This window comes from Hylobates moloch, unplaced genomic scaffold, assembly GCF_009828535.3.
Source record: "Hylobates moloch isolate HMO894 unplaced genomic scaffold, HMol_V3 SCAFFOLD_20, whole genome shotgun sequence".
In the NCBI taxonomy this organism is placed as follows: Eukaryota; Metazoa; Chordata; class Mammalia; order Primates; family Hylobatidae; genus Hylobates; species Hylobates moloch.
The window spans coordinates 26,281,401-26,295,640 of record NW_026652295.1 but is presented as its reverse complement, the minus strand read 5'-3'; the positions used below and the strand labels follow the sequence as shown (position 1 = coordinate 26,295,640).

Sequence of the window (14,240 nt, the reverse complement as noted above, 5' to 3'; positions counted from 1 at the left end):
TGCCTACAAACCTTTGGATCATGATTGTGTAAGGGAGATGCCACACTTAACTTTAAGGCAGAAGAAATTAGCAGCAACTAAGACTCATATGTGACAACTTGTATCATAAGCACAGTATGTGGAATATTTTCATTAGAGGCATCTGAAATAATATGCTACACTCTGCAACAATTACCTAAGTTTCCCACATGGTTTTAAGACTTTTGTGCCTCGATTCTGTTAAAAATATCAACTAGTATAAACACTAAGTCATATCCATTGGTTTTTTGTTTTTTGTTTCTTTTTGAGATGGAGTTTCCCTCTTGTCACCCAGGCTGGAGTGCAATGGCACCATCTCTGCTCACTGCAAACACCACCTCCTAGTTTCAAGAGTTTCTCCTGCATCAGCCTCCTGAGTAACTGGGATTACAGTCGCCCGCCACCAGGCCCAGCTAATTTTTGTATTTTTACTAGAGCCTGGGTTTCACCATGTTGGCCAGGCTGGTCTTGAACTCCTGACCTCAGGTGATCCGCCCGCCTCTGCCTCCCAAGTGCCGGGATTACAGGCATGAGCCGTGGCCCTCAGCCCACATACCCATTGTTTTTGCATAAACAAGTTAGAGAGCTGTTCTCTGAAATTCAATAGATATAGTTAATACTACTACTGTGTTTTTAAGTGCTTAGGTTTCGTGAGTGGACTTCAGGGCTATTTCAACAGCAACTACATCAAATATGCTTTCATAAAATTGTCATTTAAAAAGACTTCAGAAACTAAGCAGGGGGAGAGGACCATTGGAAACAGAAAGGGGTGCTATGAGTTGGAGATTGTGGGGAGCAGAGGAGAAAACTGCAGGAGGGAAAAGTATAGCAAGCAATATTCATTTAGTGATGCTCCAGAAACACATGTCTACTGAGATTTATCTTGATTGGAGCTTCTTATAAACAGGCTGATTGTCAAGATTCTTGATGGAAGGTTTTTTTTGTTTTTGTTTTTGTTCTTGTTTTGCTTCTTGATGGAAGTTTCTTACAAAACAGACTAATCACCAAGATTCTTAACTCAGGTTTCAATCAATGACAAAATTGAAAACTTCAGCAAGAGAGATTTGAGAAGTGGAAGACAGGCAGTGAATTTTCCAACATCATGCTTGCATTTCAAATTCCTGTTTCAGACTTTTCAAGTAAGCATGCACATTCCCAAAGCCATTATATTTGGCTAAATATACAAGGACCCCAGTTCCCCACAGTCTATCTCGCTGCGGGCGGAAACTGCAGTTGCACGTCCTCGACAAGGCGGGCAATGCCAGTTCGCATTCAGCAGAGCATTCCTGACCTCTTCACCACAAGGGTTTCTAAGGTCGGGGCCGCAGAACAGGCCTAGAAAGCCCCAGCAGTCTGGGTTTCTGCAGTTTGTTTTGGTAACAATAGTTTTCCGGCGGCATTGATGACAAAAGAACCCGGCGAACGGTTATATATCTTCTCTTGAGAGTTGCTGCAGATGTTCTCCAAACCTTCCTCTGTAATTTCTTCTGGTGGGCGAATTATATGTGGAAGGATCATGGGTGATCTGGCGGGACGATTTCTGGGCATCTCAACTTCGTTCATGTAGCCGTCCACAATCTTCCTCTTTCTCACCAATATGTACTTATCCTCTGTCTTTTCTTCCTTCTCTTCCGTAGATAGAGCGCCAAGGGACCCGAGGATCCTGACCTTGACCTCTAAGAAGCCGAGCTCTCTCCATTCAGAATGTCTCCTTGAAGCAACACCCAGGAATGTTTACCTTGGGGTCTCCTTGATTGTGAGTTGGGGCCTGGCGGGGAATGTCTTCCAGGGAACAAACCAGGGAAGCTAACACTGACATGCGTTTTACAAGCATTGCTTTGTTTTGCTTTATATTTAAAGCCCTTTTCTCAAAAAAAAAAACAAAGAAAAACAAATTCATGGCACTTTCATCTTCTGAATCGGAATTGGAACCGGTCATAGAATTCCTTGAGGGTTTGGGGTACTCTGCTTTTTTATTGGCTCCTCCCCTGGTGTTTCGCCCTGGAAACTTCACCGCCTGCCTGAGAGGTCCAGAGTGTCTGCACTGGCTGCTGGTCCCGCAGCCTTCCTGGACTGACTGAAACCTCGTGTTTGCAAAATTATCAGAAGCAAAGCTGTCACAATTGTCATGAGAGGATGACGAGGTTTCCATGGAAATCAACTTCACATATCGAATTTAAGGTCGTCTTTACTCTGAGATCCTTTTGCGGCACGCGGAGAGCAGCCTTGCTGGCAGCGCACCCCTTGGTCTGCTCTTGGAGCGGGCAGAGCACAGCAGCGGCGCGCGTAGCGGTCTCACAACAGGAGGAGCAGGAGGCGATGTGAAACTTCTTTACGAGAGAGAGAAAGTAGGAACCACCTGAATGCCCAACAAGTGAAGTCTAGTTAAATAAATTATGCTACGCTATAGAATCAAATAGCTAAGATAAGGCAGACCTTTAGGTATCAGTATGTTTGAAATGTGTCCAAGACATATTAAGTTTAAAGAACACATAACATCATGTCTATTGGGCTTTATTTATGCAAAAATATAATTATAAATATGTAAAGATAATTTCACATAAATGTAGATAAAGGTTGAAAGGATATAATCCAAACATAATAAAATTATCTCTGTATGGTAGTGGAGTGGGTTCGGAGAGGCTCCAAAGATTATTTCCTATAAGAAACCATTTCAGCCTGAGTGACAGAGATCCTGTCTCAAAAAATAAAATAATGAAATAAAATAAAACGAAAGAAAGGAGGAAAGAAAAGAAGGAAACCATTAAGATATCCATCATTTTTAAAAGAATGATTAAAGAAAGATCAACGGCCGGGCACGGTGGCTGATGCCTGTAATCTCAGCGCTTTGGGAGGCCGAGGCGGGCGGATCGCCGTGAGGTCAGGAGTTCGAGACCAGCCTGGCCAACATGGAGAAACCCCATCCCTACCAAAAATACAAAACATAGCCGGGTGTGGTGGTGGGCACCTGTAATCCCAGCTACTCAGGGAGCTGAGGTATGAGAATTGCTTGAACCTAGGAGGCAGAGGTTGCGGTGAGCCAAGATTGGGCCACTACACTCCAGCCTGGAGAATAGAGCAAGACTCTGTCTCCAAAAATAAATAAATAAATAAATAAATAAATAAATAAATAAATAAAGATCAGTAAATGAGGGTTTGAGCCTGGAGGCTGAAATATAGGAGAAGGGGGTTGGAAGAGCTCAGAGTGCTGGTCTATGAGTTCTCAGAAGGAATGTGGACCTCACACCCAGACCACAGGCCAAGTGCAGTGCAAAAAGAGAGGGTAGAAAATGAGGGACATGTGGAGACAGCTTTAAGCATTTTTTCTATCCATAACTAAAGTGATGATTGTGTTATAAATACAGAGGTAACCCTTGGGTGTTAGTCAGGGACCATCAAACACCTCAATTTGAGAGGGTACTGACAACTCCACCTATTATTTGCTGTAGGTACCTGAATCAGTCTCTAATAAGGTTGTTACAGTTTTATCATTTTAAAAAATGTGGCTAATACATATGTCATAGGTCTCTGGTGTGTAATTATTTTATTATGTAAGCAACCATAACATAAAATTTACCATCTTAGCCATTTTTAAGTGTTCAGTTCTGTTGCATTAAGTACATTTACATTGTTGTGCAACCATTACCACCATTTGTCTCCAGAACTTTTCCATCTTTTCCAAGTGAAACTCTGTACTTGTTAAACACTAACTCCACATCCTTGCCTCTTTCTAGCCCCCTGGAAACCACCATTCCACTTTATCTCTCTATAAATTGTACTACTTCGATAAGTTATATAAATGGAATATAAAATATTCATCTTTTTGTGATTGGTTTATTTCACTTAGCATAATGTCTTCAAGGTTCATCATGTTTTAGCATGTGTCAGAATTTCCTTTTTTTTTTTCTTGAGACTGAGTTTTGCTCTTGTTGCCCAGGCTAGACTGCAATGCAATGGTGTTATCTTGGCTCACTGCAACCTCCGTCTCCCTGGTCCAAGCGATTCTCCTGCTTCAGCCTCCGGCTGGGATTACAGGCATGAGCCACCACACCCTGCTAATTTTGTATTTTTAGTAGAGATGGAGTTTCACCATGTTGGTGAGGCTGGTCTCGAACTCCTGACCTCAGGTGATCCACCCACCTGGGCCTCCCACAGTGCTGGGATTACAGGCATGAGCCACTGTGCCCAGCCAGAATTTCCTTTCAAGGCTGAATAATATTCCATTGTATGTGTATACCACATTTTGTTTATCCATTAATCTGTTGATGGATATTTGGCTATTGTGAATAACACTGCTATGAATCTGAGCCCCTGTTTTAATTTCTTTTGGATATATATGCAAAAATGGAATTGCTGGTTCATATGGTAATTCTACATTTAATAGTTTGAGGATTGGCCGGGTGCAGTGGCTCACGCCTGTAATCCCAGCACTTTGGGAGGCCAAGGTGGGCAGATTGCCTGAGCTCAGGAGTTTGCGACCAGCCTGGGCAACATGGTGAAACCCGATCTCTACTAAAATACAAAAAAAACTAGCCAGGCATGGTGGTGTGCACCTGTAGTCCCAGCTACTCAGGAGGCTGAGGCAGGAGAATTGCTTCAACTCAGGAGGTGGAGGTTGCAGTGAACTGAGATCGCGCCACTGCACTCCAGCCTGGGAGACAGAGCAAGACTCTGTCAAAAGAAAAAAAAAAAAATTGAGGAATCTTACTGTTTTCCACAGTGGCTGCACTGCTTTTCATTTCCACCAGCAATACACAAGATTCCTTACCAATAAATCCTTACCAATTTATTTTCTGTTTTTTGATAATAGCCATCCTAACTGGCCTGCAAATTAAAGTATAATTAGGAAAGTCATATAGATTAATGGAATAAAATAGAGACTCCAAAAATAGATGTACATGTATAATAATTTACTTTCAACATAGGTGCCTATGTACTTTATGAGGAAAGGATAGCCTTTTCAAAAATGGTGCAGAAACAGGGAGATAGCCATATGGAAAAAAAATTAACTTTGACCCTTATTTCAGAATACATAAAAAAATTAACTGAAAATAGATCATAGGCCTAAACAAAAGTGCTAATTTATAAATCTCTGAGAAGGAAATACAGGAGAAAATCATGATTATGAAATAGGCAAAGATGTCATAGGATATCTTTGCACAAACATGAAGTCTGACAATAACAAATGCTGAGGAGGTTGTACAACTGGAACTCTCATACAATGCTTTTTGGAATGTAAAGTGCACCACCACTTTGGAAAACACTGGTAGCTTCTTATAAAGTTAAACACCCACTTACTAAATGACCAGCAATTCCATTCCTAGGTATTTCCTGGAAAAGAAGTGAAAACACATGCAATGGTTAATTTTTCGTGTCAACATGGCTAGCTCATAGTACTCAGATATTTGATCGAACACTAGTTTAGAGGTTGATGTGAAGGTACTTCTAGATGAGATTAACATCTAATTCAGTACACTTTGAGTAAAGCAGATTGCTTCCTACCAGTTGAAAAATACTTATGAGAAAAAAGACTAACTTCTCTCCCTAGGAAGAGGGACTTTTGCCAGCAGACAGCCTTTGAGTTTTAGCTGCCACATTAACTTTTTCCTGGGTCTCCAGCCTGCTGGCATACCATGCAGAATCTAAACTGGCCAGACTCTACAATCACGTAAGTCCATTCCTTAAAATCACTGTGTACACACACACATGCACACACACACACACACTATTGGTTGTCTGTTTCTGAAGAACTCTGGCTTATATATGTCTACACAAAGACTTGTTACACAAATTTGCACAGCAGCCCTATTTATAATAGCTAGAATGTGAAAATAATAAAAATGTTCACCCACAGATGAATGGAAAAACAAATGGTGGCATGTCTGGATAAATAGAATACATTTTACCAATAAAGTGCTAATAATGGAATAAATTACTGATATGTGCAACAACATGAATGAATCTCGAAAATGTTCTGAGCAAAAATCAGGAACTAGAGTACATAGCATATAATTCCATTTAGATTAAATTCCAGAAAAGGCAAAACCATCATGATGGCAAGGGCCTATAGTTGACTGGAAATTGTGTGGTTGGAGTGTGACTGACTGGGAAAGGGCATGCATTAGTTTCCTATTACTGCTGTGAAAAATTACTACAAACTTAACAGCTTAAAACAACACAAATTTATTATCTCACAGCTCTGGATGTCAGGGGTCTAGAGTGAGCCAGCAGGGCTGTCTTCCTTCTGTAAGCTCTAGAGGAGAATCTGTTTCCTTGCCTTCGCCAGCTAGAAGAGGCTGCTGGCATTAGTTGGCTCATCGCCCTGCATCACTCCAACTTTTTTTTTGTTTGTTTGTTTAAGACGGAGTCTCACTCTGTCACCTAAGCTGGAGTGCAGTGGCGCGATCTCTGCTCACTGCGACCTCCACCTCCCAGGTTCAAGCAATTCTCCTGCCTCAGCCTCCTGAGTAGCAAGGATTACAGGCGCATTTAGTCAGGATTACTGGCTAATTTTTAGTAGAGATGAGGTTTCACCATGTTGACGGGGCTGGTCTCAAACTCCTGAGCTCAGGCAATCTGCCCACCTCGGCCTCCCAAAGTGCTGGGATTATAGGCGTGAGCCACCGCGCCGGGCCTCGTCACTCCAACTTTTGCTTCCACTGTCACATCTCCTTCTCTGACATGATTCCTCTTAAAAGGATCTTTGTGATTACAACGCCCAACCCAGGTAATTGAGGATAATCACCTCATTTCATAATCCTTAATTTAATCACAGCTGCAAAGTTTCTTTTGCTGTGAAAGATAATATATTCGCAGGTTTCACTATCACAGGCCACAAGGGAACTTTTTGGGATCACGGAAATTTTCTCTACTTTGATTGTGGTAGTTGTTACATATATGTATAAATATGCCAAAACATCAAATTGTACACATTATCATATGTAAATCATCCCATAATACAGTTTTTTTAAACTAAAAAAACCATAATCTTGCAAAAATGTTTTGGATTCTGTTTTTTCCACATAACAATATCTCATCAGCAACTACCAGACATAGAATAACAACTAATTATTGCATTCTAAGGAGTGGAGAAATCAGTAAATATTTGCTAAATTAATAATATCATGTACTATTTTATGCTGTTAGGCAGAAAATGCGTTGTCCTCCTTTGTAGCAGAAAATTATAGCTGTCATCATCTCTTCGACTTTCGTTTCTCAAAGTCTCCTTCTTGTATGCATTCCCTCCTTCAATGATGCAAACAGAACATTTCAGGTTCAACTTCTGCTGAATATGCCAACTCTTTTGAAAATGAGCTCTGATTTTGCCAACTGTAAAGTGTTATTTGCTAGATTTTAAAATACTGATAAAATAGTGATTCCAAGTTACATTGTGAAGTGATGAAGGCAAATTGCAACACGATGTGTTCTTTTATAAAAAGAGACGGTCAGACACGGTAACTCAATGCCTGTAATCCCAGCATTTTGAGAGGCCGAGGTGGGTGGATCACTTGAGGCCAGGAGTTCAAGACCAGCTTGGCCAATATAGTGAAACCCTGTCTCTACTAAAAATACAAAAAATTAACTAGGCATGGTGGCAGATACCTGTAGTCCCAGCTACTTGGGAGGCTGAGGTACAAGAATAGCTTGAACCTAGGAGGCAGAGGTTGCAGTGAGCTAAGACAGTGCCACTGCACACCAGTCTGGGCCACAGAGCCAGACTCTGTCTAAATAAATAAATAAATAAATAAAAAACAAGAGAGAAAACAAGAATTTGTATAAATATTGGAAAGGATGCTTAAGCAGCTATGCATAGAGTTTACCTGTGGACATTGGAAATGATTTCTGGGTGGATGAGATATAAGAAAAGACTTTTTACTGTATCTGTTTATGCTTTTTAACTTCGAAATGTGAATATATTTCTTTTCTTTACTTTTTGAGACAGAATCTCGCTCTGTCACCCAGGCTGAAGTGCAGTGTCGTGATCTCGGTTCATTGCAACCTCCACCTCACAGGTTCAAGCGATTCTCGTGCCCCAGCCTCCCGAGTAGTTGGGACTACAGGTGTGTGCCACCACACCCAGCTAATTTTTATATCTTTAGTAGAGGCAGGGTTTTGCCATGTTCGCCAGGCTGGTCTGGAACTCTTGACCTCAAGTGATCCACTTGCCTCGGCTTCCCAAAGTGCTGGGATTACAGGCGTGAGCCACTGTGCCCACCGTATTTCTTACTCCAAGATTAAACTTTAATTAGACGTTTACAAAATAATGTCTTTTACATGTCGTTTCAGTTTAAAATGAAGCTTTTAGTTTCTTTTTTTTTTTTCCTAGTGTGTTGATGTTAATGAAAATTGTTCACATATATCATTTAAAAATCCTATTTCATGTGATCCGGTGAAAACCCAAGTGTGGAAGTGATTGGAAGTGCAGATGGCTTTACAATTTCTTCTCAGATGGAGACAATTCACACAGGCCAATTTTCTATGTATGAAGATGGAAATAAAAGCAAAGACCTAAATTGTGAGGGAACAGCCATCGGATTCTACAGATTTATTGGGGACGTTGTTAAACCTTGGAGAGGACTTGCGAGACCACGAAGTGTTCTTAGCCAGGGACAAACGGGAATCTATGACCGAATTCTAACCAGTTGAGCTAACCAGCCACAGCAAATAGAATCTTTTTTTGTCTTTCACAAGTTTAATGTGAAAGGATGTTTCTAAAAGTTTTGTCTAAAACAAAACTGGAAATTGTTTAACGCTATTTCCCCTTCCCTTAGCACACACGCCTTACCTTACTCAATTTTACTTAAAAACAAAAATGAAGGCCTCCATCTTAGCTCTCACATGTTACTTCTTCTTCTTCTTCTTTTTTTTCTTTTTTTGAGATGGAGTTTCGCTCTTATCAGCTAGGCTGGAGTGCAGTGGCACGATGTTGGCTCTCTGCAACATCTGCGCGCCGCCCCACCTCTCCCCGCGGGTTCAAGCGATTCTCCTGTCTCAGCCTCCCTAGTAGCTGGAATTACAGGCGCTCGCAACCACGACCGGCTAATTTTTGTATTTCTAGTAGAGACAGGGGTTTTACCATATTAGCTAGGCTGGTCTCGAACTCCTGAACTGAAGTGATTCGCCCACCTAGGCCTCCCAAAGGGCTGGGATTACAGGCGTGAGCCACAGTCCTCGCCCACATTACTTCTTTTAAAAGACTGTGTTCCCAGTTCAGTAGTGGCGATATAGAGCTTACTTTCGGAGAAACTGGAAGCAGAATTCACAGGAGACGTGATCAACAAAAGTGGTAAATAACTAATTCCCCTCATGTGGCCCATAAGGGGATCAAACCCACAACCTTTAGCGTAATTAACACAACACTAAACAACCGAGCTAACCGGCCGGCGGGACAAAAATTGTGGCTCCTTCGCTATATGCAAAGGATAACAAAATTTTTTTTCTTTGTTCTCTTTTTTTCCCTTGCAGGGGAAAAAAATCCCTAAACGTGAAACAACCAAAAACAATTTTTAAAAATCTTCACATTCTTCCTATTGCATTCTCTTCATCAAGAAGATAGAAAAAAGAAAAGAGAAAAGGTCAACATTTGGCCCAAAGAACCCTGCTTCTTACGTGGAAACCTAGTCTTTCTTAAACAGCCGATTCTTGGCTGGGTGCCGTGGCTCACTTGGTCTCAAACAACAACAACAACAACAACTTGCTGATTCTGACTCGAAAAAAATTCAAGTTCCCGCGCAGGCTTCCTTCTCCCATCCCGGAAAGGCCCGGGAGTAAACGCCAAGCTGCTTCAACTCTGAGACTGCGGCGAATGGATCAGGGAAGCAACCACGAAGCCACCGCAGGGTTCACAGGACTCGGCTCCCTTGCGCGGGGTGCGGATTCCTTTTCACTCTTGGAGACGCTTGCCCGGCAGGTGGGCTCTTGCCTGAGGCCTCGGAACCAGGGAATTTGCAGCCTCTCGCCGCCTGGACTCGGGGTGGTTCTCCGGTCACCGCGACCCTCAATGGTCCTGCGCGGATGGGTTTTATTTTTGTTTTTGGTTTTTGTATTTATTTATTTATTTTTTGAGACGGAATTTTGCTCTTGTCGCCCAGGCTGGAGTGCAATGGCGCGATCTCGCTCACTGAACCTTCGCCTCGTGGGTTCAAGCAATTCTCCTGTCTCAGACTTCCGAGTAGCTGGGATTACAGGCGCCCGCTACCACGCCCGGCTAATTTTTGTATTTTTTAGTAGAGACGGGGTTTCACCATGTTGGCCAGGCTGGTCCTGAACTCTTGACCTCAGGTAATCCAGCGGGTGGGGTTTTAAAAATCGTGGGGGACGGCCTGTCTCCAGAACTCTGAGTTCTCCCCATCTCCGGGCACGACCAAGACCCCCAAATCAATGCCACGAGGAACTCGAGGCCAGGGCGCATCCAGAGTCAGGGGCATTTCCCTTGAGAGAAACATCAAGATTTGGGAAAAGGTGTAGGCACTGAGGCTCAAGTTGGGCAAATTCAAAGGAGGGAGGCAGGAGACACCTTGGCCCTGCCAGGTGCGGAGCAGCCTGCCCTTTTTCACTGGCTATGGAGATAACGTTTAAAACTGCCCCCGGGCCGGGGCGGTGGCTCAGGCCTGTAATCCTAGCACTTTGGGAGGCCAGGTGGGTGGATTACGAGGTCCAGGAGTTCAAGACCAGCCTGGCCAACAAGGTGCAACCCCGTCTCTACTAAAAATACCAAAATTACCTGGGCATGGTGGCAGGCCCCTGTAATCCCAGCTACTCGGGAGGCTGAGGCAGGAGAATTGCTTGAACCCGGGCGGCAGAGGTTGCAGTGACCCGAGATCCACTACTGCACTCCAGCCTGGGTGACACAGTGAGACTCCGTCTCAAAAAACAAAAACAAAACTGCTCCTGGGGATGGTTGGAGTTGATTCCCAGTGGCTGCAGAAAAATGTTTAATTTAGGAGGGACGTGAGTGTGTGTGTGTGTGTGTGTGTGTGTGTGTGTAATTTTAATTTTAAGGAATTTGATGTTAACAAAGGCATGTACCACCAGGCAGGTTTTCCTAAGGAAAAATGATAGTCTTGAATTTGGTTGGCAGGAGACCCATAACTACAGCATTAGTTAGGAATTTTAATTTGTGAGAGTGCTTGATCTAGCATCAAAAACTTCCTCCAACCTCTTTGGCCAACACACACACGTATGCACACACATACACGCCGTGTGTTCCAGGCCACATTACAGCCCTGGTAGTGAAATAAAAGCTTTGAACATAAATTTAGATGAGTAGGTTTAAATATCAGTTTTATTGAGTTTGTTTCTGTGAGATGTTCAATCATCTCTTGAGATTTCATTGTTCTCGTCTGCAAACTATAGGAGTCTAGTTTTTCTTTTTTTTTTTTGAGAAGGAATTTTGCTCTTGTCGCCCAGGCTGGAGTGCAGTGGCACGATCTCAGCTCACTGCAACCTCCACCTCCCGAGTTCAAGCAATTCTCCTGCCTTGGCCTCCCAAGTAGCTGGTATTACAGCGCTGGGCACTACACCTGCCTAATTTTCTATCTGTAGAAGAGATGGGGTTTCACCATGTTGGCCAGGCTGGTCTTGAACTCCTGATCTCAGGTGATCCACCCACCTTGGCCTCCCAAAGTGCTGGGATTACAGGCATGAGCTACCATGCCTGGCTGAGATCTTCTTGTTTTGACTGTGCTGTTTACTTAAAAATACTCCAGACTCTATCTTAAAAGTAACTTCCCACATTCTACAAGTGCAGTAATTCACTTATCCCAGGTACAGGTAGGATTTCCATTTAAAGTCTCTGGAAATTGACCAAATTTCTACAAAATATTGAAAATCACTTAGTGAGTATTGGTAGAGACCATGGAAGTCTGTGGCACTTAAGCCAGGGGTTATGCCCATCTCTCCCCTTCCCAACATGTTGTAGAAGTCTCACTCTAGACATGAAGGGTAGTCTGTGAGGACCAGTAACTCCCATTGCTCCTGTGAGCCCCACTCCTACTCCTTGGCAAGGCAATTCCACTCCAAGAGGGCCAGAGTAGGCCAAGAGGACAGGAAGGACTAGTGGCTCCTATTCCCACTTCCCTAAAGCTCCAACTCTATCTTAAAGAGGTTCTGCCCTAGTAGGTATGGCAAAGCTTGATGACTGGCTGTTCAGGGCCACTGCGTGAAGGGGTTGACTTTATTTGGAGTAGAACATGGAAAAATCTGGCGCAAGGGCAATGCTGAAAACAATAGAAGTCACAGTGAAGAGTAATCAGGGAAAGCTGACAGCTCAAGGATACTAACAGAAGCATGCAAGTTAATATATTTAATTTAGAAATCTACCAGAAATTTAAAAATGACATCTAGGGATGGCTGAAGGGCACCCTACCCTTGTGCATGTGCACAGTCGTCGAGACCACCCACTCATCTCTGGTGGTCTGGAAGACTGTGTACATACATAAGGGTGGGCTTGCTCAGAAAAGACCAGAAAGGATACTGTCTCTGGCTGAATGCACAGTAGACTTGTAAACTCCCTAAACTTAGAGAGCAATCCCCAAGCCACATGAGATCCAAGAGAAAAAGGCTGAGAGATTGAATATACAAATGGATAATGGCCAAACTAAAAGTAAAAATAGACTTCTGACCTACAACCTGCAGTAACCAGCCCAGAAAGCCAACCTACTATTATAGTAACCAGTCCAGGAAGTCAAGCTGCTATCTGTAGCAAACAGTAGAAGAAGACAAACAATCATACCCCTGTACCGACTGGCTCCAAATGGCCAGCACTTACTAAATATAATAACTCACAATTCCCTAATTTTTGTTCTTGCTTTCAACTCAGGACCAATAAGGGAAAGCCATACATGTACTCCCAACCAATCACATATGATGCCCCTCTTCTAGTTAGCCTGCCCACAGCTTCCCCATGCCACAGCCTCCAGTTAAGGCATACCTAGAACCTTCTCTTTTTTCCACTATAGCGCTTTCCCACTCCTCTGCCTGTTGTGAGTCTCTGCCAAACACAAGTGATGATGGTGGATTCTCTTGGTATAGCAAGTTCTGAATAAATAGCCTTCACTTGTTATCATTTGGGTGGTGTTATGGGTTGAACTGTGTCCCACCTTCTCCCCAAAAAAGATATATTGAACTCCTCATCCCCAGTACCTCAATCTGTGACCATATTTGGAATCAGCGTATTCACAGAGGTAACCAACTTAAAATCAGATTAAAAGGCTGAGCCTAGCCCAAGATAGCTGGTATCCTCATAAAAGGGGAAATTTGGACACATGGACAGGCACGTGCAGAAGGAAAGTGATGTGAAGGCACACAGGGAAAATGGCCATGTGACTGGAGTAATGCATCTACAGGCCAAGGAACACAGGAATGCTGGCAAACACCAGAAGCCAGAAGAAGCACAGAAGCATTCTCTATCTGTCTTTCTAATCTCCTTCTGTTTCTCTGAATATCTTCATTTCTATCTCTGTGTTTTTGTCTGTTTCTCTGTTTATCTTTCTGTCCTTCAGTCTGTGTTTTTGTGGCTCTCCGTCAGTGTCTTTGTCTCTCCTCTCTCTCTTGCTTTGCCCTTGCTATTTCCACTGCTCTATTTTTGACTCTCATTTTTGGTCAAGGAAGGATTAGAAGGCAAGGAAGGATTCTCCCCTAGAGCTGTGAGAAAGAGAATGGCTCTGCTGACACCTTGGTTTCAAACTTCTAGACACAAAAACATATAGTATATGCTGCATGTTTCCATTTATATAAAGATCAAGAACAGGCAGAACTAATCTGTAGTGGAGATTGACTCTGGTATGACAGCATGAGGAGGTTGCCTCTTACCACCAAGGAAATATGAAACTGGAAAAAACTCTAAAACTACCATCTCTGTGCATACAAAGACGTACAAAAAGCTGAGAAGTATTTATTGCTGAAAACAATTGATCTTTAGGAAAGAATAGTGCAAATCTATGGCAGGTTCTTGTCACAGCTAACATAGCCTAAGCAGGTACCCTTGGGATTAGCCCTATCCTCCCAAGGCCCTGGAAGAAGGAGTGTCCACCAGAGCTATGAATCCCTAGGGTTGGAAGCTGGAAGTACCAGGGAGTGATATTTGATTGTGGGAAGAGATGGTGAATGAAGGGTGTGGAAGGAAGACTAAATGAGAGAGATAGAGAAGGAAAAGGTTAAGTGACAAGAAGAGAAATAGAGACACAGAAGAAGAGCATCAGAGACAGAAACAGAGCCTCAGG

General features: G+C 43.0%; 1 pseudogene; it reads right to left on the bottom strand.

Moving 5' to 3' along the window:
• Positions 1-1,118: 1,118 nt before the first annotated feature.
• LOC116459858 (cell division cycle-associated protein 7-like) lies at positions 1,119-9,326 on the bottom strand (annotated as a pseudogene).
• Between the last annotated feature and the right edge of the window lie 4,914 nt (positions 9,327-14,240).